Here is a 24,941-nt window from a genome sequence, read left to right on the forward strand (position 1 = left end):
TCTTTCTTGTATAGGGTGTTGGAAGTATTTGAAGTAGAAGGTTGAGATACATTGCTGTAAATTTGGTGGTACGTATTAGTTTCTATTGTTATTATTATTATTTTTTGTATATACTGTACATGTTTCTTAAATAACTTTTTTAATTGCTGTAATTGTTTTTTAACATGATACGATTTTTGACCTGTTGTAAGTTTTTTAAAAGTCTTTCTTTCTTTCTTTCTTTCTTTCTTTCTTTCTTTCTTTCTTTCTTTCTTTCTTTCTTTCTTTTTTTCTAAAAAATTGTATATAAAAATACAACAGTTCTGTGGTGTGAATTTGATTGACTGATAGCCGAGGGATGTTCTGCAATAACAGCACAAGTACAGTCTCTTCACCCTTCACCCTTGTGTATTAATCCACCCACATACAGCGACAAGCAGAGGACACTCTACAGTTTGCAAATATTGCTGCTGTTGGACAACATAATGTACTTTTGAGGCTTTTCTAGTTGAGAATGTAGTTGTTGAGATTGCTACTATGTTCTTTATTTATAGAGACAGTGTCTATTTTTAAATAATTATAATTTCAGTACATCAGATTCAGGCCTCCATCAGCCTGGCCGAGCAGACCAAAGAAAACGTTCTGCCACAAGATGGTGGCAGAGACAGCATAATTAGTGCATAGGGGAGAAAAGCTGCATTTTCTCTGTGTAAATTTCATAACACAGCTGAACAAATTATTATAAATCAGGTAAGTGACATTTTAAGTCAATCTCTCTCTTTTGTATTTTGTAGAGCCTTTATTTATTCCACAGAAACTGTTAGTGTTTGTTTTGCTCTGGCTTTTTCTAGGTTTATTTATTGGGAAATCCTGATAGCAACAAAAAAATACTGGGAAATCTCTGTTGATTAATGGCATTTTATGTCGTCATGTCATTGTGATGTCAGCTCCAAATGTGAATGAATGGCAAAAGTTCCTCATATAAAAGGGGTTTTAAGAGTCTCTGTGTTTGATTTTCTTTTTTATACACACAATTACGCCATCTAACTGTTGTATAAACGCAATATCACACAAGTAGCAGTGCCTGCAGCCTCAAGTCAACATCAATACATGCTTTTTTCTATTTCTTTTAATTTCATGAATGAATGATGTCATTTAATCCTTATTATCTTCTATTAATTAAAGGAACTCCAGGATCTAAAAATGATGCCTGTAATACTCATGAATGCAATGACTGCCAGTAGAAAAAGCATGCAATTAGCTACACCACCTAGCAGGAGACTCTGTGGCCGGCAACTGAATTTCTACCCAGTAAATGGTGGATAGAAGTTGGGGTCTTTAATTATGTGCGATGGAAGAGCATGTTCAGCAGTCGGGGTGAGGGAATCGACTAAAGTGAATAAGGAAGAGGGAGAGTAATGCTGCTGACTGTGTGCCCTGGAGCAAAGGAGAAGTCCATACCTCAATATCGGCCCTATGCATCATTCAGTCCCTCCTCACCCTGTATTCAGTCTACAGACAGCTAATACACCGTCGCCAATTGAACATATGGGACAAGAAGGTGATAGCATACAAAGAGCGAGTAGGCTATTTTTATACACCATAAAGGGCTGTTCACACCAAGGACAATAACTATACAGATAATGATAGATAGGTTGTTCTAAAAATCATTCTGAATGCAAAACAAAAGCGGAGTTCAGACCATACTGTTTATGATGTGCAGAAACAATAGCATTGGGATCACTTTCAGTATGATTTTTCCTAGCTGATAATTAATTGATAAAACCCAAACAGACAATCAGAATCCATTCCTATATAAATTGAGAAAGGAGAAGTCATTATATTAAAGATAATGGTAACACTTTACAATAAGGTACATTAGATACTGCATTTACTAACATGAACTAATCATGAACAACACATGTACAGCATTTATTAATCATAATTGAACATTTACTAATGCATTATTAACATCCAAGTCCATACTTGTTAACATTAGTTAATGCACCATGAGTTAACATGGACTAACAATGAACTACTGTATTTTCATTAACTAACGTTAACTAACATAAACAAATACAGAAGTAAATGTATGGTTCATTGTTTGTTCATGTTTGTAAATGCATTAATTAACATTAACTAATGAACCTTATTGTAAAGTGTGACCAAGATAATGAACATCTGGAACACTTTTGACTTTACTGTAAACTGTAAAAAAAAAAAAAAAAAGGCTGTCAATTTTACTTAATATGATGAGCAACCATAAATTGACCATCCCAGAATTCCCTGAATGATAACGTTCTTTTACATTACTATGGTTCTGTGTAGTTGTTTTTTTTTATTATCCGTGATGTTCATTAGAGTATTGTTACATCTAATGTTGATAAATAATGTTTATTGTATTAATGTTTATTAATATAAAATAAAAAAAATAAGTTGTGATGTTTTTATTTCAATATATTGACTACAATACTTAAATTCACTGAAGGTGTTTTTCCATTGAAAAATTACGAGGTGCACCACACTACTTTTCTTGTTGACAAGAAAAAAAGAAGCACGGTGGGATTTTTATGTTGCTAGAAAAGGACTGACAGCTGGGTATTGTGCGCGAATATTGCTGTTGATATTGCTATAATTTTAATATTTAATAATATTGTAAAATTCAAGATTGATGGGTCATACAGCACCAGATAAGTCAAAACAGCAACCACATGTCTTTCCTCCATCTTCAAAATCTCCATAATCATCTTGCCGACACAAACACTGCAGTCACCTCAACGGAAACCCCGCCTCTGCTTTCATGAAAGTAAAGTCTAACATAAAGCAAAAGTTTACTTTTTTTCAACTGCACTGTACAGCTGGCAAAACTTAAGGCTCAGCAGGTGGTTAAAATGTGAGGCGCATAAACTCGCGGCCTTTAGTAAATCAATCATAAAAGGTGCCTTTCAATGCAAAAAGTAAATTCAGTGTGATCGCCCCCTTAGAATAGATAGATTACACATACTGGATTGACTAGATAACTGTGTGATAGCTGTATCTTCTGTAACAACAGGGTAAAAACAACAAGAACTGCAAAAGTTAAAACCTGATATTTATATAACTCTAAACATTTAATTTTTTCCAACTATTTTCATATTTGAAGGACCAAATAAGCATACATTTATGATTTACTTGTTTGAACACAAATATAGTTTGTTTTATATTTATTGCTATCTTTTTTGGTCAGAAATGGCATTACGTCTTATAATGATGGTATTGATTTAAATCAGATAAACAAATAGATCTTAGCAGCGAACGCATGTTTGTCTTGTTATGCTGCTCCTGTAGAGAAAGCTAGCAGAACAATGATAGTTTCTCTCAAATGTCAAATAGAAAATAAATATAACAACCTGCTAACCAATTTCTGCAATATGTGCCACAGTGACTGCTAGATTTTTGTTGTTGATAATTTTTTTTTTTACACAAGCTGATTTCCATTTCAGTCAGAATTGAGGACTAGAGGTTTCGCCCTGCTTGCCGCTTATCAACCTGCATCTCTCAGAAAATGCTGCTGATGGATCGTCCATTTGCATGAGCGAAAGAGAGGCCGTTTACAGTGATGAGTAGTTTATAAGGATTAAATATAGTTTGCTCAGAGTTGCTAGGATCAATGTAGTATAAACTTCCCAGTTTTCTAACCTTTTGTTTTCACATCACAGTTGTCTTGGATGTTCTTTATGTTACCTTTTATTTCGACATTCATGTGTTACACTGAACCCTTCACATTTCGTCTTGACCCACTTGAACTCTATTCTCATTAGCATACTTTGTTCATAGCAATCACTGCTTTGGCTTCTCTCCGCCAAGCTCTTGCGCATTCACAAGGAGAAATCATACTGAAAAAAAAGCTACATGTCATAAGTATTCTCAGTATGATGTGCGGGAAAAAGTAGACTCTCCCTGACCTTTCTCTTTGCTTATCTCACATAATGCCATGACCTTTCCAAAGTCTGTCTTTAAAATTTCGTACAGCGCTGTCATTCATCTCCACTGCATGCAGATAGTGAGTACTTCTTTCGTGTTGTGAGCAGTGTGTGGAATAAATGCAGCATTATTATGAGTATTGAGTATGAGTGATATGATACCAATTACAATTTTCCCTAAATGTGTCCTGGGAAAGAAAATAAAACTGGGGGATAAAGTATTTAGAATACTGCTTATTCCTAAAATATATCAAAGTGTAGTCAAATTAATTAAACTAGAAGTGTCAGATTATATTGACTCATTTTTTAAGTATTCGTGTTAAATGAAATTGGTATCCAGTATTTGTTAAACACATGATTATAGCTAAAACTAAAATCATTTTGCATTTATTACCTTGGAAATTACCTTTGCAATAAGTGGCGATATTTGCCAGAGTATGATGGGAAATAACTCTCTTAATAGAAGAGTATCGCAATGTTTAATTCAAATGATTCATTCAAAAATGTGGATTCATTGCTTTAAAGACATTTTTGTTTAGTTTTGCTTGTTTTATTCAGAACAAATACATACTCTTCTGCTAATAGACTACTTAGGCCAAAATATAACAGCCCATATTATTGTAAAATATCTTGTTAGATATTAACTGTATAGAGTTTTACTCTCGTATACTAAAGTAACATGAGATACATTGAAAGCATGTATTTTCAATGTGATGAAAGTTTGTCATCAGATTTAACTGCACTCTAAAACCCTACAGTCGACTTTATCAAATTAAAATGAGTGTTGTTAACTCAAAATTGACTGAAAGTTAATTCTACTCCTGTAAAAAGAGTTTTGAAGTCAGTGTTAAAGGTAATGAGTTCATTATTACCTTATTATTTTAACTAAAATGTAGTAAGCTCACAGTACTTGTATAGATTAGTTTTTGAACTGAAATGTTTTGTAGCAATTGGTTTCTTTAAATGATTTGAGTTGCCTTAACTTATTAGGTTTTACAGTACTCGGTTGGTTTGAGTTCTCATCATTTATTGGGTTTTACTGTGCTCAAATTGCTTTGTTTACTCAAATGGATTAAGTTCACAGTACTCATTAGGATTCATTTTTGAACTTAATTGGTTTGTTGCAATCCGTTTCCTCAAATGGTTTCAGTTACATTAACTTACTGGGTTTTACAGTGTGTGTAAATGTCAAAGGGATCATGAACTGCAAAATTTTCTTTTCAGATATAAAAAAAGGTCGAATAAACATATACATGTAGGCATAGGGCTAGGTGGTGCTGAAGCCCCAGGGTCCAACGAAAGAGAAGGCCCTTGATTGGCTGGTTAATTAATTTACATCTTGATGCCAAGAAATGCTTGTTTGCATTATGTGTTGATAATGTGAGGTATTTTGTTTGGCTCACTGATATTCAAAACTGTGCATTGTTAAACCAAGTCTTGGGGCGGCTGTAGCCCATTCTGAATTTTAAACATACCCATTTTAGCCCCCCCCTTTTTTTTGCCAGGACAGTCTTGTATTTGGCTCTAATCCCTAATCAACTTTTAATTATTAATCCCTATTTAAAGTGTGTTATAACGTATTATAAATACAAACTCCACTGATCCCAGAATTGTAGGGAAGAGTATATGTGCTTTATCAAAGGCTAGAATACACAAGACATGTCACTCATATAGTTTTGAATGGTGAAAAGTGTGATGGTCAATAAGTCAAATGAAGCCCCGCCTACAGTTTGGTGGTCAACAAACACACTTGAATCTCAGCGAATACTTGCTTCACAGACATAAACACTATATCCACATAAAGCTTGACATCTGTACTTTAAAATGAACTTAGTGCACTTGATGACAAAAGTTTTCTGGTTTTGTAATCTGTATGAAACGAGCGCAAGATACAGTACATCCTGTCAAATGCACATCACATGACAGTATGCAAACGCTCACAAACTTGTAAACAAAGAGTTACTGTCGTTTCTGAAGAAGATTGGCCATCAAGACCAAGTTGTGAATTACTTCAGATGAGCAGTGTGAATCATTATCCAGAGGTTGATAATGTGTAGAACAGATATAAATGAGATTGGTGTCGTGATTTTGTTCTTTTTAAGTGCATATTAACTTGAGCAGCCTGAAAATATACTGATGTTGTTTGATTTGAACCTTTAGAAATGAAACTTATGAGACAGTTGTTGTTTAATTTTCATGGTGATTACAAATATGTAATGGTACCGTAAGCTTGGCAAACAGTTTTGGAGAATTTGATTCTTCCCCATTCAGACAGAATGCTCGAGCATACTGTCCGAGACACATTTTAAAGATGGCCGCCTAGTGAGATGACTTGCCTTAAAGGGACTTTGGCTTTATTCTTGAAATAAATAAAGTCTCAGGCCATATCAGTAAAAAAAACCTGGTACTTGTTTACTTTATTTTACAGTTTTACTGGCCCATCTGTCCAATCAGAATATGTTAAAACCAGTAAGTCAACAGACCATTTTTAGAATAACTGCTACAGTAGTGTAAAATAAAAGCAAAATATGTCAAATATAATCTAATCATCTTTTAACTAGGAATGAACATGTTAACATTCACCCCATAAACACAACTAAAGTCTTCAGAAATAGTTGATTGATCCTTTAAAATATTGTGCAAAATATGAATTCTATTAATTATGTCTAAACATCAGCTAGTCATGTATCTGTATGTTTCATCCTCCATACCTCGTCCATATAAGAGAGTCGGCCAGCAGCCTTTTTCAAAGCTCCTAGACCGTGAAAGCAGAGTAGAGCGTGGACCATGCAGAGAGCCATGTGAATTCCAATGAGATGTATGGGAAGACAGTTGCGAGAGCCATTTAATCTTGCTCACATTCAGCTTAATCCCACTGAGGCTGATTTACGCCTGTAGGTATTGTGGGAGAGGAACTGTGAGTCATTTGCCCGGGCGCTGCACTGGCGGAGACATGAAGACTGTGCACATTCTTTGAACCCAGCAGATGAAATAAAACATGAAGAAATGCAGACTTCTGCAAGATGAGTCAATTCTCACATAGGCCACTACTCTGTGACTGTCTGCATGAGATATTGGCAAAGACAGAGGTCCTGTTTTAAAATATCAAATCGCTCAGACACTCTGCTGTCTTTTTTTCTCTTTCTGAGGTCTGTTTCTCTTGTTCCTGTTCCTTTTTATCATTGTCAGTCTGAAACTTTGACACACTGAGGATAAATCCAGACTTGCACAAGGATACTTTGTTTTTGAAAGAAGTTTCTCAGCCAGGATGGATTTAAATTTTGAAAGAAGAGTAATATTGTGAAATGTAAAAAAATAACTTAAAATAAATAATCTATTTTATAATATCTAACCCTGGACCATAAAACCACTCAAGCACGTCTAAAAGTTGAATAAACTAGCTTTGCTTCGATGTATAGTTTGTTAGGCCTAAGACACTATCGGCCAAAAAACAACAATTTGATTATCTGGAATCTAAGGGTTGAAAAAAAAAATCTAAATATAGAGAAAAATGCCTTTTAAGTTCTTGCAATGATCATTGCGAATAAAATTTTTGGGTTTTGATATATTTACAATTAATGTAGAAAGTGTTCTCATGGAACATCTTCTTTACTTAATTGAGAGAGTAGCTGTGCTTATGTGCTTTAGGAAGGCTGAAAAACAGCTAATATTCGTTCTCTGTATTGGAGTCCACTAGATCCTTCAGAGGTGCACTCAGCTCTGTGAGTTCATCGACTCTTCTAAAAATTATGCCAGGATGATAGCGATTTTCGATGTGCTTCCGACTGAGCCAAGCCCAGTTTGATGAGCTCAGTGTTGCCAACTATTTTTAATGAAAAGGCGCTTAGCTCTGCCTGAAAAGTTGCTAAATGTCGCTAGATTACATCATACGTCAATTTGCATATTACTGATGTCATCATGATATACTGTTTCTGTTTGTATAATAGCTTATGAGCCTATGAAGGGGTATTTATGTTTGCACTACGCTTTATATATGCATGTCAATTTAACAAAATTTATTGCAGTTTGAATAGGGTATATTAATATAGAAGTGTAGTGAATTTGCAGTAATCTCTCAGATGTGTTTTGAAAATTTGTCGCTAAAGGGTCTCGGAAGTCTCAAAAAAAGTTGACAACACTGTATGAGTTGTTGTCAGTCTCGGCAAGAGTATTTCCCCAGCAAAATGGGCACTATGTCATAATCATGCCCCTAAGAAAAAGCTCCTGATTGGGTAATGCGGTGTGAATGTCTGCTGAGGTTCACATAGGATGTCTATTTGTGTCTTTGCAATGACATAACATGTAAATCACTCACACTTGAATCACTGATGCTTAACAGTTCATCAGCGTCTGGTGTGAATAGACTATAAGAATTTTTGGCATTTAATGAAAGAATATATAATTTTGACCAATACAACATAGCTTTGCTTACTTAAAAAAAAAATACAATGAAACGGTTCTTTCTTTTGTTTTTAAAATAAAATGAAAAGTCATCAGTGATAAAATATTTTTAAAAATCTGCATTGTAAAAGATAGTTGAGACAAAAATAACACTCGTGCTGGAAAATATTTTGTGGAATGTGACACATATTGCAGGATTTGTTTATAATTTAATTATATATAGTATAGTAATGATCATTTACTGTCATACAAAGATGCATCAAAACAATGTCCTATGATTAAAATCAGTCTTTCATACATCTTTACTGGATGAAACTATTAATTTGCTTTAAAAAAGGCAAGTCATCTTTGGATTAAGTAACATTTTTATTGTAGATTATATTAAAATGCACTAAACCTAAAAAATATAAACTAATAATACTGCATTATAGTATAACAAAATCATTAATTTGCAATTAATAAAAAATAAAAAATAAAAACTGACCCCAAAACGTTTTTAACGTTTGTGTTTTTTTTTATGTAGAAAAAAACAGTCTTTCAGAAGACTGAAGCTCTTATCATTGGAAGCTTCACTTCCATACAGGAAGAGACTGAAGTAGGGAATTGGATTGTGTTCAGATAAGATCCTCAAACCCTTGGGCCCTCATACAGATTTCCAATGTGGCAAAGTAGAGACCGAGGTGTCAACAACAGTTACAGAATTTAATGGCAAGAGGGATGGCAGACGTCAGGACTAAAGGACATTTAATCAGCAGAGGATTTTCATACCTGCCTGCTGCTAATCTCATTGGTTAGATGAGAAGTGCTGAGGATAAGAGGGAAATTCTGATGACCATCTCAAAATCACAAAGTAAACTAAGGCTTCAGCACCAGGAATTACCGAGGGTCAGAAACAGCCGTGAAGTAAAGGAAGACAAAAATCGAAAATGCTTTTCAGGGAAAGAACAAATACTGTAGGTCGTCTGTCAGATTTTCTCTCAACACACACAGAGCAAATAAAGCAGCAAGAAACATCTTATTCTCATTAAGCCCTTCAAAAGGTCATTGTGGAGATGCACAGCAGTGCTAAACTCAATTTCATGTCAATAAGGATTACCTTCATTGATTACAGCACAGCATGCGGTGTCAGATTAAATAAAATATGCATGTAGAAAGGAGAAGGGTTCAGCAATTGGACTTTTGAGACAATAAATGGACAATGGCAGTTATCATGGTGTAATGTGTGTATTTGCATGTGCGCGTGCGTAAAATAATATTTAGAAATGGGTAAGCAAAGCAAAATTACCCCTATAGAAATGTGATAGATGCGCAAATGACAAACTGTAGATGACATACAAGTTCATATTTGACATTCACACATGAAATATGTCATATATGCAACAAATATATATATATATATATATATATATATATATATATATATATATATATAACATTATAACTAATATATTCGAATGTTCAATTTATAATTCCAATAATTGTAAAATATATATGAAACAGCCATTATTGCTACATTTGTATGTATATTTCATATATGCCATATTTCATATAGCTACAATCCAATTAACTTGTTTGACATGTATGCAATTTTCATATATTGCCATATTTCAGATCTCTATGTGGGTAAAACATGAAAATAAAAAAACTGTGCTTAGAAACCAGTGATTGATGTGCAATCTTTGTATTCAAAAGAGCAGTTTTGACGTTTTTTAATAACTTGTTTAATCTTTCACGGCTCAAAAGGTCATAAGGGTGTTGAACGAAATGAGGATGATTAGATAATGACAGAATTTTCAGTGTAAAGGTGCGACTCAATTAGATTGGCTAAATGTAGATATGGATGAGGTTTTTTGTGCCACAGAGTTTTAGTAACGCTGTGCAATGTGTAATTATCAAAGGTAGCATTTATTTTATTTTCTACAAGAGGGCCTTTAACTGGTGGACAAACATTTTAATTGGTATTTTTAGGGTAGATAAAATAGTTTAGACTATAATAGTTTAGAAATAAGGTTTAGACTGCTTTACAGTTACAGTGCACATCACTGTGCCTATAATGAGATCAAAAATCCACAGAGACACTGACCAAACATATAAATGTATTGCAAATGGGGATGCACAGATATGGTGTTTTAATTTTAATGACTAATAATTTTTTAATAATTGTATGTTGATAGTTGATATATTGGCCAGTAAATATAAATAAACAGGCTATGAATATAGCCTGATCTGAGCCTACAACAACAAAAGGCAAACAGATTTGTTGGACAAATGATTTTATATCAAAGTCCTAACCGGATAAATAATTAAACTGCAAAAATAAATAATAATAACAACAACAACAACAACAACAACGATGATAATAATAATAATAAAAATAATAATAATAATAATAATAATAATAATAATAATAATAATAATAATATTAAATAATAAATAATAAATATATATATATATATATATTTTTTTTTTGTGAAAAATATATTTACTATCTGCAGTTATGATATTATTTAGTGGAAAACTTCTACATTGCTGAATGTTGCTACATTGTTTTCTTTCTTCTAACAGAAACTCTACTAAAGAAATAATTCAAAATGTATCAATAAATAAGTAAATATATTTTACAAAGATACCTATAACGTACCCATAACAATAAGCATTTATCTGCTGATACTGATATGATTGCTGATATATTGTGCATCCCAAATTACACAATAGGGTAAAAATGACAAACTACTTTCATGCTTTTCCCCTTATTTCCCCCTATTTTATTTTATTTTATTTTATTTTATTTTATTTTATTTTATTTTTAATTTAATTTAATTTAATTTAATTTAATTTAATTTAATTTAATTTAATTTAATTTAATTTAATTTAATTTGTCAAGTAATTAGTGTTCTGCCAAAATAGCATTGGTTGAAAATTTTAATATCAGTGTAAAGTAAAACCTTACATATGTTGTTCTTCTTTACAGTCATGTTCATTTATTCATTCCTTCATTTATTTTCTTGTCGGCTTAGTCCCTTTATTTATCCGGGAATGAACATGAACAACTGTGGAATGAACCGCCAACTTATCCAGCACATTTTTACACAGCAGATGCCCTTCCAGCCGCAACCCATCTCTGGGACACACACATTCACACACACATTCATACACTACAGACAATTTAGCTTACCCAATTCACCTGTACCACATGTCTTTGGACTGTGGGGGAAACCGGAGCACCCAAGGCAAACCCATGCGAACGCAGGGAGAAGATGCAAACTCCACACAGAAACATCAACTGAGCCAAGGATCGAACCAGCAACCTTCTTGCTGTGAGGCGACAGCACTACCTACTGCGCCACTGTGTTGCCACAGTCATGTTCATACTCAGATTAATTAAAAAGTAATTCATCAAATTTTTTTTTTGTTAAATAAGCCACTTGAGGCAACTATGAATATAAATGAGCCAAAGTAAAATGTGCTGTAGCAAATATGCATAACCTGACATTTCATCTTCTCCTCTTTGTTATTTAACAGAAATTGAATACAATAGACCATAATGTAGCTGTCATGTCTACCCTTTTCAAAAAATAAAATCAAAATGGGAAACTTAGCCTATATGTCCAATCAGCAACAAGGTAGCAAGTCTGCATTTTGTGCATGCAAGAGATAAATTAGACAAAGGGGGAAAGGACAAGGCTGAACAAGCTTTTCAGTTCTTTTGTTTGATTCCTGGAGAATTTGTAAAATGGTGCCATGAACAACTCAAAGTAAAGCTAGTGATGAACTATGTGGGTTGCTAATGAGTCTTTCAGTGTGGTGTGAATTACAAATTGTCTATCCGAGGTGATCAATCTCTACTAAGCAGTCTCAACTATCCCTTATTTTCAAAGCACATACAGAGAAGATTAAAATTAGAGAGCAATTCATAAAGACTCGTGTCAGTAGTCTTCACACTGGACACCACTAGTCTCTAATGGCTCGTTTCCACTGAATGGTACAGTACGGTACGGTATGGTACAGGTCGGTACGGGTCACCATTATCAGGCTTGCGTTTTCATTGCCGAAAGGGTAACAATGGTGTATACGTAGTGTATGACAGAAAGTCATTCTGGCTTGAGGAAATGTCAAAGTAAAGCTGTACGGGTCGTTCACATATCATATGAGGAGCACTTCTCACAAAACAGATGCCTTATACACCCCTATATATATATATATAAGTAACTAATTACTTAAGTAATTTCTTCATAAGATACTTTTTTACTCTTACTCGAGTAACTTTTAAGATTGTTACTTTTACTTGAGTAAAATTTTCGGCAATTACTTGTACTCTTACTTGAGTACAGATTTTGAATACTCTACCCACCTCTGAGTTTCTCCAACACACCACTAGTCTCTAACAGGACATGACTAGTCTCTCGCAAACATTACTAGTCTCTCACAGTCTCCACTGGTTTCTCTCAGACGTCACTTGTCTCCCTAACAGTTCTTCTGTGATCTTGTACACACTTCCTGAAATGTCTTCCACAGTTCACTGACTATAGTGGGTTTCTTAGCTATACATTTTTTTAAAGAAATTAGCTAATATTTTTTAGTTAGGTTTACATCAGGACTCTCTTCTGGCCATTTTATTGTTTCAGTGTATGCAGCTTCAAGGAACTGCTTTTGTCACAATCACCAACGATCTGGAGAACTACAAATGTGCCATCAAAAAAACTACAAAACCCATCTTACCTGTTCTCACACATCAGTTGTAGTTCACTCGCTGATTGCGTGCACATAGACGGAAGCTCATCACGGACTAATTCAAAGACTATTTATACAGCTCACACACATCGTGGCTGAGTCGTGTTTACATTCTGTGTTTGATCCTATCCTAGTTTTTTTGTTGTTGATTATTTGCCACCTGTACTGACCAGTCGCCTATTTATGACTACGATATATGATTACCTGTATGCTACTGTTTGTTTCTGTGTTTAACCGTTGCCTGCACAACTACTCTTTGTTTATAAACCTGCACATGGATCCCCAACTCTATTGTCCGGCACCCTTCCGTGACAGTTTGACATGTTTTGCTTTGTGACAGTGACCATTGTACCATCTCTACTCAAGCAGAAGAAAACATTACCCAAACCATGAAAGATCCTTCTCTAACTAATTTCTTTTCACATATTTTTTCATTATGTCCCCACTTTGATGTTTTCCCATCAGACTCAAATAAGTGCAATAGTTTGAATTTAATTTTTTTTTCTGTACAAAACATGCTTCTCTGCAAAGTTTCATTTGGCTTTTTTTTATTATTTCTGCTAATGAGAGGTTTTGCACTTAAAGTGGCTTTCGGTCCAGAAGTGCATTTCCGAAAACCATTTTTAGCCAACTAAGGTCGCAAGTTTCGTTGTTACAAACATAAACTGTTGATTTGGCATTTTTCAAATTCATCGTTCCAATGATCATTTGCAAACTGCATTGCAAACTTGTACACTTGCAACTACACATGTAGAGCTGTAGTAATAATTCCTGGCTGTGTTCTATTCCCAATTATCGCTTAACTCTCACTTAAACTCTCCAAAATTGAAACTTGAAACTTTTTGTTTAGTTTTAGCAATATTCATATTGACATTTGCACTCCCTTCGAAGTGCACTTTGAAAACATTACATGTAATTTTGAACCCAGCCATGGCGCATGACGAAAGCTATAGGTGACCTATTGTTTAAAAGTGAAATATACACTGTGAAAACAAAAATAAATAGCATACATTAATGGTTATTAATTAAGAAATGTATCACTATGTGTCCTGGGCCTGTTGGTAAAACATTTCTGCAGTGGTTTGAATGTGTCAAAGTGTAAAAGTGACTTTTACAATAAATAAAATAAACATTAAATAATTAAACAATACTACTAATAATTAATTAATTAAATATTTTAATATATTTCAATTAATATGGAAAATGAGTGCATGTTTTTTTAGCAAAACTAATATTGGAGTGAAAAAAGTTTGTTTTTTTTCTCAAAAGAAGAACTCCACCCCATTTACAGCGTCATTGTGGACGTTTTATGTTATAACTAGCAGTTACGGTTTTGGGAAACACTCAACACTACATTGTTCTTTTTCCAAATGATGCATTGTACTATGATAGTTCAGCAATGAGTCATTTCGTTGTTTGGGAAACGCACTCCTGATTGAGTCCAGTTGAGACGCTTTACATTGGAAAACAGATCTTTACCCTGTTCAGGTCAACCAATCAATTCCAGCTGCAATGTTGAACCCATTGAGATGTCTACATTAGTTGATCTTCTAGTAGTGTTGGCTTTCATGCACAATGAGCCTTTTGGGGGAATTGAATGACTTAGTGGCATTAGTGACAAAGATTCACTTTCAAATTCTTTGAAATCAATCAAATGCTATTGATGAAAGACTCATTACGTTGGCCTTCATCTGGTCAATGTGCAGTCATTGGGTTTCAGTTACAATAAAATAGCTCACAATCTTAGAAAATTTCAAGAGTTGGGCTTCTTGTTAAATTGGGTTTGTCAGATAATTAAGGGATTTACGACCAGCTACAGACTAACACCAATAATAAGGGAGGCATTTGAATAATCTATAACACATTTAACTCATAAATGACACTTTAAAACTGTTTGTTTGTTTGTTTGTTTGTTTGTTTGTTTGTTTGTTTGTTTTTTGCTCTTGTAAGAATAACATTAACTTTGCAGTGACCTTGAAAATCAGGAACTTGTATGTCGTTCCTGAAGTTTGATCTCCATTGTATATTTACATTGCTCTAAGAATTTGTCGTAACCAAGGTTAACCATGAATCTAACATTGATCCTCGTATTGCAGATTTAAGTGAACATAAATAGCACACTGGTCCAGTACTTGTCCTCGGAGAGATAGTGGTCAGGAGTTGATCGATAGGTTATGTGCATCACATTGCTGCGGGGAAAGGTCAAGGGGGCCCGAGTGAAATGCCATGAGAGTTGGCCATAACCGTAACCATCCATCTTGCCTCCCAGAGACCATGAGATTGGTGTACAGACAATGACAGGGTTGTGGTGTGTAACACAATGGTTCTTTTGTCACTTCTGCTTTGTAGTCTACTCACAGATGTAAACTAGACATGTCCTATGGGTTTTTTTTTTTTTTGTTTTTTGCTTGGCAGAAATTCTGCTGGTTTTGAGGTTGCAGGTCCAATATTTTGGCGCTAAATTATTTAGTCATATTTGACAGTAAAACAGGTGTGTGTTCAGGTTCCACCCAATAATTAAGAACTGTTGAGCAAGTAAGTAAGGCTCAAGTAAGAGTTTGACCCTAAATTAATCCAGACACAACACCTCTGGTTTGTACCAGAGAAGGAAGCAGTGTAAATGTCCATTATTTATGTGTTTTATATACACCTATTAGTATTAGCTTGAAGAAAACCAATTTATAACATTTATTCATTCATACATTCATTCATTTTCTTTACGGCTTAGTTCCTTTATTAATCTGGGGTTGCCACAGCGAAATGAACCGCCAAATTATCCAGCATATGTTTTATGCAGCGGACGTCCTTTCATATACTCTGATTCACACACATACACAATGGACAATTTAGCTTACACAAATAACCTATAGCACATGTCTTTGGATAACTGGAGCACCCGGAAGAAACCCACGCGAACATGGGGAGAACATGCAAACTTTACACAGAAATGCCAACTGTCCCAGCTGAGGCTCGAACCAGCGACCTTCATGCTGTGAGGCGATCATGCTACCCACTGCGCCACCATGGTGCCCAGCTTATAACAATTGCAGTAAATTATGCTAAATTCCAGATTCAAATAATAGCTATGAATAAATAAGGCTCTTTATGTTCTGTTGTTTATTTGCTTTCTATCATTACAACTCTCTGACAGATTTAGAATGGTAATGAATATATACATGGTGATGTTTACATGTTTGGTCTTGGTGGCATAGATCTGCTATGCTGCTGCTGCTTTGATTGTTATTGCAGAGCAATCAAGACTTGCTATTGCCGTTATATTCACATACTTGCAGTCTGAGAATTTGACATACTACTTCTGCAAACAAAATATACTGTATATGTATTACCTATAGCAGATCTGAACACAGGTGGAGCTGGGGTGGAGGAGGGTCTCTGAAAAAACATGCCACACATGCTAGCCTAAAAAAACATTGGGCATTTAAAAGGCTGAGGAGCAAGCTGATTGTCCACTGAAATGACAGAAACCAATCTCCTGTGCCGTATAGTTAATGAGGTAGAAGCAAATAAGATGTGACCTACAGTCTCTGCGTGTGCGTGCATAGTGTTTCATGACAGAAGTTTGTATTATTTATTTCTCTATTTATATATACATTGCTAACCATAATTAAGTACACCCCATTTTGAAAACTAATATTTGTATCAGTTTCTCAGTGAATATGAACTATGTATTTTGTTGCATTTAAACAAATCAGATTTATTAAACAAGTATATTTATTAAAATACTATTTTAGTCACGAAACAAATTTAGAAATTGAAAGATAATACAAATGCGTTTCTGTGTGGAGTTTGCAGGTTTTTTCTGTGTTCGCGTGGGTTTCCTCTGGGTGCTCCGGTTTCCCCCACAGTCCTAAGACATGCTGTACAGGTGAATTGGGTAGGCCAAATTGTCCCTAGTGTATGCGTGTGTGTGTGAATGTGTGTGTGAATGTTTCCCAGAGATGGGTTGCGGCTGGAAGGGCATGCGCTGCGTAAAAACTTGCTGGATAAGTTGGCGGTCCATTCCGCTGTGGCGACCCCAGATTAATAAAGGGACTAAACCGACAAGAAAATTAATGACAATTAAATTCAAGCTAAATATTGCAAAAAAAAAAAATAAAAAAATTACATTCTACGAAATTTCAACAATTTTTTTTTTCTTTTTAAAATTTGTATTTATTATTTTTCAACAACATATAATTTGGGTGTACTAGTTTTTGGACCGTTATCATAAGTTATTTTGTTAGATAAGCTCCAGATTTGGCTTCAGTACTGACTAATCTAATGTATATGTACAAATATGACATTGTATAGCATCCTATTAAATATATAATTTTAAAATGTAGATTTTTGAGGGGTGTACTTATATATGCTGAACACTGTAATTCAGTCCGATGGTTCTCTCAATGTTCTGTTTATGCATATTGATTTGTAATATAATTTAGGTTTTGTTTATGTGTTTTTGATTTAATTTAATTGAGTTTTTTGTTAACTTGTTCATAACGAAAATATAGTCACTGCCATTTTAAGCTTCTGCTTTAAGCCACTTCTACTTTTTTCAGCTGTATGCCAAAACAGTTCATTATGCAGCTAGCTGTTGCAAATTGGTATTTGCTGTCACATTATTTTAAGCATCATAAACATACTGTTTTGTACTACACTTTATTATTCTTGTACTGTTTTCACCAATAATAGCTAATAAATCTGACGTTTGCGAGCATATGTTTACTTCCTTTTTTTAAAAATAGACTTATTTTTTCCTTAATTAGACAGACCTATTATAAATATGTATAACTGTTTTCACATTACTATTACTACCACTGAGTTTCTTTGAAGCAACAAGGCAGTGCATTCTAGCTGACCCTGCTGTCATGCGTATTGTCTTCCAGCTTGACGTCTGTGAAGGCCGGCCGGTACACAGCAACCAATTAAAACTCAGAAAAGAGGCCCTGCTGCTAGGGCTGATTGGTGGATACTCCTTCTGTGATCATCTGTGGTAGGAAACTGGGGCTTCCTGGTTAGTCAGAGCCTTTGATCTTTGACTCTTTGTCAAATAAATCATTTTCCCTCTTGGCCCCTTGACCAGCTAGCAGGGAGTTTTCCCATTCTGATGTTTCATGTCATGATGAAATTCACTATTAACTGGAGAATGTTACTGTGCATACAATATAACGGGATCTGCTATGGACAGCTTAACATGCAGTTAAATCATACATCAGATACAAACTGGAAGAAATCCAAGCACAAAAAAAAGTGTAATTTTTTGGTAATGTAAACCAGATTATATATAATGTACGTATATTTTTTATGTTTAAATACACAGGATTTGTGGAATACTTTTAGTTTATATTTAATAAAAGTCATTTAATATTTCTTTGGGAATTGCAATTTATAGTTTCTATTGATTTGGGATTTACTGTGCATTCACACCAAAAGCGGAGAGAGCGTCAAAGTCACCGGAAGTCATTCATTTTCAATGGTAGCCGGCGGTGATAAGAAACGAGGAGCAGCGTGGGCGTCAAGGAGGGTTGAAATCAAGTCAACTATATGGTAATGAGTTATGATGCTGTTCGACAGTCAGTGTAAAATTTTGTGTTTGAGTAAAATGTAATTATTGTTTTATTCTGCAAACTACTGATGACATTTCTTCTTAATTTCAAATCAAAATGCTGTCATCTAGAGTATCTTTTTCTTAAAAACAACAATGAAATCCAATATTTTCACAGCATTTTCTGTTCATTTAAGACAGCCAAATGCCAATGTTTAACCCTTATAATTTAGAATAACATGGATTGTTATATTTGTTGAAATAACCCTGATTTACAGTCACAAATTGACCAATTGTCATTGTCGGATGGATGGAAGGATGAATGAATGAATAAATGAATGAATGAATGAATGAATGAATGAATGAATGAATGGATGGATGGATGGATGGAAGGATGGATGGATGGATGGATGGATGGATTGATGGTTGGATGGAGGGATGATAGAGGGTTGGATGGATGGCCAGATGGATGGACAGATGGATGGATGAATAAAAGGATGGATGGATGGATGAATGGATAAATAAATGAAAGGTTGTTTGGATGGATGAATGAAAAGATGGATAGAAGGATTGATTGATTGATTGATTGATTGACTGATTGATTGATTGATTGATTGATTGATTGATTGATTGATTGATTGATTGATTGATTGATTGATTGATTGATTGATTGATTGATTGATTTGTATACACTTTTAAAAGACCTTTATAAAATAAGACAAATATTAACATACCTAAAAAATCCAGAGAAACTAATAATTGTCATTAGTTAGTAATTGTTAAGTATCGCTGTAAACAGTAATGCTTTATTAATAGAGTGATGAATTTAACTCTGATAATTATAACTGTGAGTTATTCATCCAAGTGAGATGAATCAGAATTCCTATTATCACACAGCAGCCAAGTTTCATATCTGAAAATATATGCACTTTTATCATAGTGCCTTATGGTTTGGTCCTGGCAGGGAATTACCCAATTTATTTGAGTTAAATGTCCCTTCCATTACAGGGAGTAGACCTGGGATCCCCTTTGAAATTAGATTTGAAAACTACTGAAGCTTATCTAATGAGTGACTTAATAACCATATGATAACCAACATGAAAGACTCAATTTACTCATCCTGGCCACTAATGAGAGTGTATCAAAGGTCTGAGTCCAACTTTAAGTTACAGGGAACGAAGGGCAGATTTTTTTTTTTTTTTTTTTTTTTTTTAATTACGGTAGAATACCTTCCAAATGACATTGATTTTGCTTAGAGTAATTTCATCATTAATAGTACCTGCACTCCAAAAATAGTTTTTTTTTGTTTGTTTGTTCAAACTACTTATTTAAAATTAGCTTAAACAATTCTTCAGGGTTTTCTGGGGGGTGGGGGTGGGGGGAGAACACAAACTTATGCAAATTTCTTAAAGGGATAATTCACACTAAAAAGAAAATTCTGTCATCATTTACTCATCCCTAGTAATTTAAATTGAGTCTCTTTCTTCATTTAAACACAAAACAAGATTTTTTTGGAAAAATTCTGGTACTGTAGCTGGTAACCATTGACTTTCGTAGTATTATGTTTTTCTACTGGAAATTAATGGGTAATATAATTTTCAAAATATATATTTTTGTGTTCAACAGAAGAATAAAAATTTCATAAAGTTACCAAAGCTTTAAAACCACACGAGGGAGGGTATCATGAGGAAATTGTCATTTTCGGGTGAACTATCCCTTTTTATATATAACCAGTTAACTGTTACCAAAAAGTATTCAATAACAACAGCAGCAGTACAAGTTATAGACAGGACAAAAAGAAAAGGACATTAATCAAAAGTACTTTTGATTTTTACTCTTGATGTTGTAATAATGATCCTTAAAGCAGAATAATGGAATACATATATAATAATATTTGTGCTTATGGGAAATGACATGTTCTTTTCTGGCTGCCAAACATGTCTGTCCCGAACAAAAGTCTAGTGCAAGTTGCACACTAAATAACTCTTATTAGAATCACTCAAGCTGCAAAATGAATGTCTTACTTTGCACATGCACTAATATTGAGAGAATACTGAGAGTCAGTCAGTAAGCATGTGTACGAAACAAAATCTCCAGCCTTGAGTTCTGCAAGCAGACGTTCATTTTCACATTTCATTTTAATTGAGACAAATAAGCTAATGTAAATGCGGCAACACCAAAGCTACAAAAATTGAAAGGCTATCTCATAACGTGTGCTATTTCAAGCACACCAGGTTTTAATGAGACTTTAATCACAACAGCCATAATAGGCTATATTTATTTGAATTGTGCAGGGGCAGTTTTTTTGTACAATTACAGTACCCAAATTGTTGGGTCACTTTCGTTCATGCACTAGCCCACATTAATTTCTGACCCTGCAGTGAATGCATTAACACTGTGTCTGATCTTTGCACAAAAATATCTTATATTTCATATTTAATAATCTCTTTTTCATGCTTTTCTCATATCCTCACTTCGTGCTGTCAGGCATTATAACAGATATTATCATTTTTATATCATGCCCTTTTTTCCCCCATTACTTGAGTTTTGCATAAAAATGAGCTCAGTATGTTCCACCCCACAGCACTGCACTGTGAACTTTGATTCTTTGCAATCTTTATATGACACAAGTTCAAAGGAGCTCAGGCTATAAAAGTTATTAGGGTGTTTCCAAGTTATTTAGAATTTCGCATGTAATTATGCATGCTAATGAGCCAAGCAAATTAGGCTTTCGGAGATGATGGCAACAGAAGTGATGAGAAAGATAACCAAACATCGGAATCCATTTTCTTTATGCACTTCTATGAATTTGAAAATTTTTTAAAGCCAGAAGAGTTCCAAAATGAGTATCTGTTAATTGCTGTTCAGCTCAAATAAATCTTTAGCATTCTATTTTGCCCATCGCTCTTTGGTGTGTGTGTGCGTGCGTGCATGCTCAATCAACTTAGGCCTTCAGCATTACTCAGTAAGAAAAAATGTTGCACAAAAACTGTTTGATAAAAGCACAAGAGAGCATTTTATAAGGCTTGTGCTACCTGAAATATGGCAAGAATGGCTTTGAAGATAAACAGGGAGATTTCAGGTCTGCCACAAACCTTATAATAAAATGTATTTACAAATATAAAAAGTGCTTTTCTATCCCGCTCAGCCTTAGTGAAGTGTCTTCTCTGAAAGAGACAGCTTAAGACTGCCTCTATATTTTTATATTTCCATTTCAGTGAACGCACACAATATATTTTGAATCCACTTTACATTCGTTTTTCCTCTGAGGCTGTGAATATTGCTTGGGCAGATCGATATTTCTTTTATAACTTCACAGAGAAAATGACAGCCCAAAAACAGACACACACACACAGAGACACAAGCACATCAGCATCCCCTCCGGGACTGAAAATAGAGTTTTGTGTTCTTCTTCCACTTTAACACTTCAAAAAACCTTCTTGGTAAGCAGTAGGAAATGTTCACTGGGGAAACATCATGGACTTGCATGCCAATAACAGTGGCTTGAACATTGCTGTTGCAGATATATGCAGCATCTTCTGCTCACCTTTCATAGATAAAATCTCCCTCGACAGAATCAGTAGAAATCGATCATGTTTCCATGTCACACTGAAAAAATAGACCTCACCGATAACAAATCAATACTGTGAGCTGATAATAGATTGATCAGCCTCTCAGTTTGGAATGTTTTGGCTTTTTCAAAAACATTTCTTTTTGTATGAGGCTTTTGGAAGGCTTGCTAGAAGAGAATTGCTCCCTCTATAGGTGAAGTCATGAATTAAATGTGCTGCATAACTACTGTCCTCTTACATGGTTGTCTCCAAAGTGTTTATTTTGATGGAGCATTGTTTTCTGATTGCATGTTGTGACGAAATAGTCAATAGCTGACTATAGGGTAGGTGTAAGCGCACAATACGTATTCACAATTGCTGGCACTGCTGAATAATGCGGATTAAAATGTTGTTCTTCCCACTGAATGATGGCCTGGTGGGTTTGTTGTTTAGACATGGCTAAACCACACCAGGAATCAGCTTTCTAAAATGATTTGTATTGAAACCTACTGTTAAGACGGTAAGAAAGCAAGGGAGAGTGAAAGATTGAGGGAGAGAGAGATAGTCTGCGGACAGCTTAAATATTTCTGCAAGAGATTAAAAAGCAAGCTGCTTTGTATTTTGACAGAACGGGGCATTAAACACTGGAAATGTCAGCGTGCTTCTGCACTGCCACAGCCAGAGTGAGAAAAGAGGATTAATGTACATATGTGAGACAATGCACTCCTTCTTTTACCCCTCAGGTTAGTAATAAAAGATCCACCTGCCCCGCAAAAAAATCAAGGAATTCAGTCCTTTCTCCGAGTTTCTTGCAGTGTCCAGGCAAACATCCAAGCCAAACTGTGAAGAAGCCATCCCGTGAGTCACTGTAGCTGTGGGGTGGTTTTATTTTAGCTCTCTTCTGCTGTTCGTGTTTTTTCTGTATTACGTTCAAAAGCTTCAGAGTGTTGAGAAAGTTTGGAAAGGGAGTTAAGGACTTCTTACATGTTATGAGAGCTCCCCTCTGGGTTATTGTCGTTGTGCGTGGAGCTGGAAACTCTTGGGGCGAGTTCTAGATTTAGTTTGGAGAAAGCATTGTGGGATGAAATTAAATCTAGTTTAATGAGATGGAGGCAAATGCCCTGTAGAAGGCTGCTACATCACTTAAGGCAACACTATTTATAGCATGAACTCACCCCTCACCTACAATATACTACTAGGTAGGGTCTTTAATGAACTGCATTAATATATCATCAAAACCAAAGGAACTTGAGTATAATCAAACTGATATTCTCAGAATTACAATCCAAACCAATCATATTCTTTCTCCTCAAACTAATTTACCTGCATCCTACAGTAGATTCATCCGACAATATTGACAGACAACACAGCTATCCATAACCAGATGTGAGAGAAATACCAGCCTGCACAGATAGACGCTAGAACATTTAGTCAGGAGATGATTCCCACACTACAGGATGTGCTCAGTGAAGTGCTTTAACCCAATATAGATGGAGTGTCCAGTGAACTGTGACAGAGTACTCACCCAGACTGTGAAGGGTGGTTCCAGTCCTGTCCCTACAGCGTTTGTATCCGATCGGTTTGTATCGCCGGTCAGGATGTTGGATTATCAGTTCGGTCTCAAGTGGAGGAATGCAGCTCCCATACACTCAGCCCCCACCGTACCTCCTCTGCGATGATTTCACACGGGTTCACTAGGCAGTCAAAAGGGTAATCCAGGCATTGTGTTGACGCTCCGAAAAGAGTCCACTTATAAAGTGGACTCTTTAAGGGTACAATTAAAATGTTTGAGAGCCAGTAGTTCTATATTTTATAAAGATTGAAAACCGGATGCAGAAACTTTACCATCAGTTCTTTGATAGAAACGAAAGTCCCAATAATTAGGTTTTGCTCCAAGCAGCACAATAAATGTGGATCCTCAGAAACAATGTGTGATCTTCCAAAACAAGTATGATCACATGAGATTACAATCAGGCAGATAAATCCATATGAAGCTGTTCTCTGCTTTCAACTCATTTGCATTATCCAGCTTCCTCCAAGTAGAAAAACTGCACCTGCCATGGTTCTTCTGTGACATCCGCTCCTTCTCTCTCTCTCTGTTTTTCAGTGTGTGTGTGCCAGAATGCTAGAGCTAGAGTTGAGCTGCCCGTGCTGTAGTCATCACTCACTGCCAAGCCCCAAAACGGTGAGCCTCGCGCAAAGGAGAGCTACTCCAAGTCTTTCAGGAAAGCATCTCTTTCTTTTCAACGAGCTCTGTCCAACTGAGACCAGAAGCCACACCTACTTTGCTCTGATTGGCTGAGCTGGCAGCAGGCAGCGATGTTACATGGAAGGAGATAGAGAGAGGGAGGGAAATAGAGAGAGAGACAGTAGGGAGGATGGAGGATAGACTGGGCTCTGTGTGCCCTGGAGGGACAGGGTGGCTAATGAAAGCGAAAATGCTTTTTTTCCCAATGCTTTAGCCAAATTTGTCTGCTACAAATTTGTTGTGACTCCTGGCAAGCTGAATTCATACTGACAAAGTCTCCAGTTTCTTAAGGGAGATGAATCTTGTTCTTTATACTATAAAAGCAAAAGTCAGCTCTTGCCAGAGTTACACACTGTAAGTGTTAGATTGCTTAGGAGTATCGCAGAAAATGCTACAGCTCATATAGAACATTCTGAAATATCAAAGGAGTAACATGTTTGTGTACTTCATAAAATATCCACTTTTTTGTTGGAAATGGACATTTTTTTGTTTACATAAAGGCTTTTTCGCAATATGGAGAAAAC

General features: G+C 35.2%; 1 protein-coding gene across 1 annotated transcript in view; it reads right to left on the reverse strand.

Annotated features, from left to right (window-relative positions):
- Positions 1–24,392, reverse strand: part of brinp2 (BMP/retinoic acid inducible neural specific 2) — a 179,018-nt gene extending 154,626 nt beyond the window's left edge. Inside the window, 1 exon segment of the mRNA NM_001309831.3 lies at positions 23,695–24,392. The gene's annotated coding sequence lies outside the window, so the exon portion shown is untranslated.
- Between the last annotated feature and the right edge of the window lie 549 nt (positions 24,393–24,941).

Source organism: Danio rerio, chromosome 2 (genome assembly GCF_052040795.2).
Source record: "Danio rerio strain M-AB ecotype USA chromosome 2, GRCz13ab, whole genome shotgun sequence".
NCBI classification, from domain to species: Eukaryota; Metazoa; Chordata; class Actinopteri; order Cypriniformes; family Danionidae; genus Danio; species Danio rerio.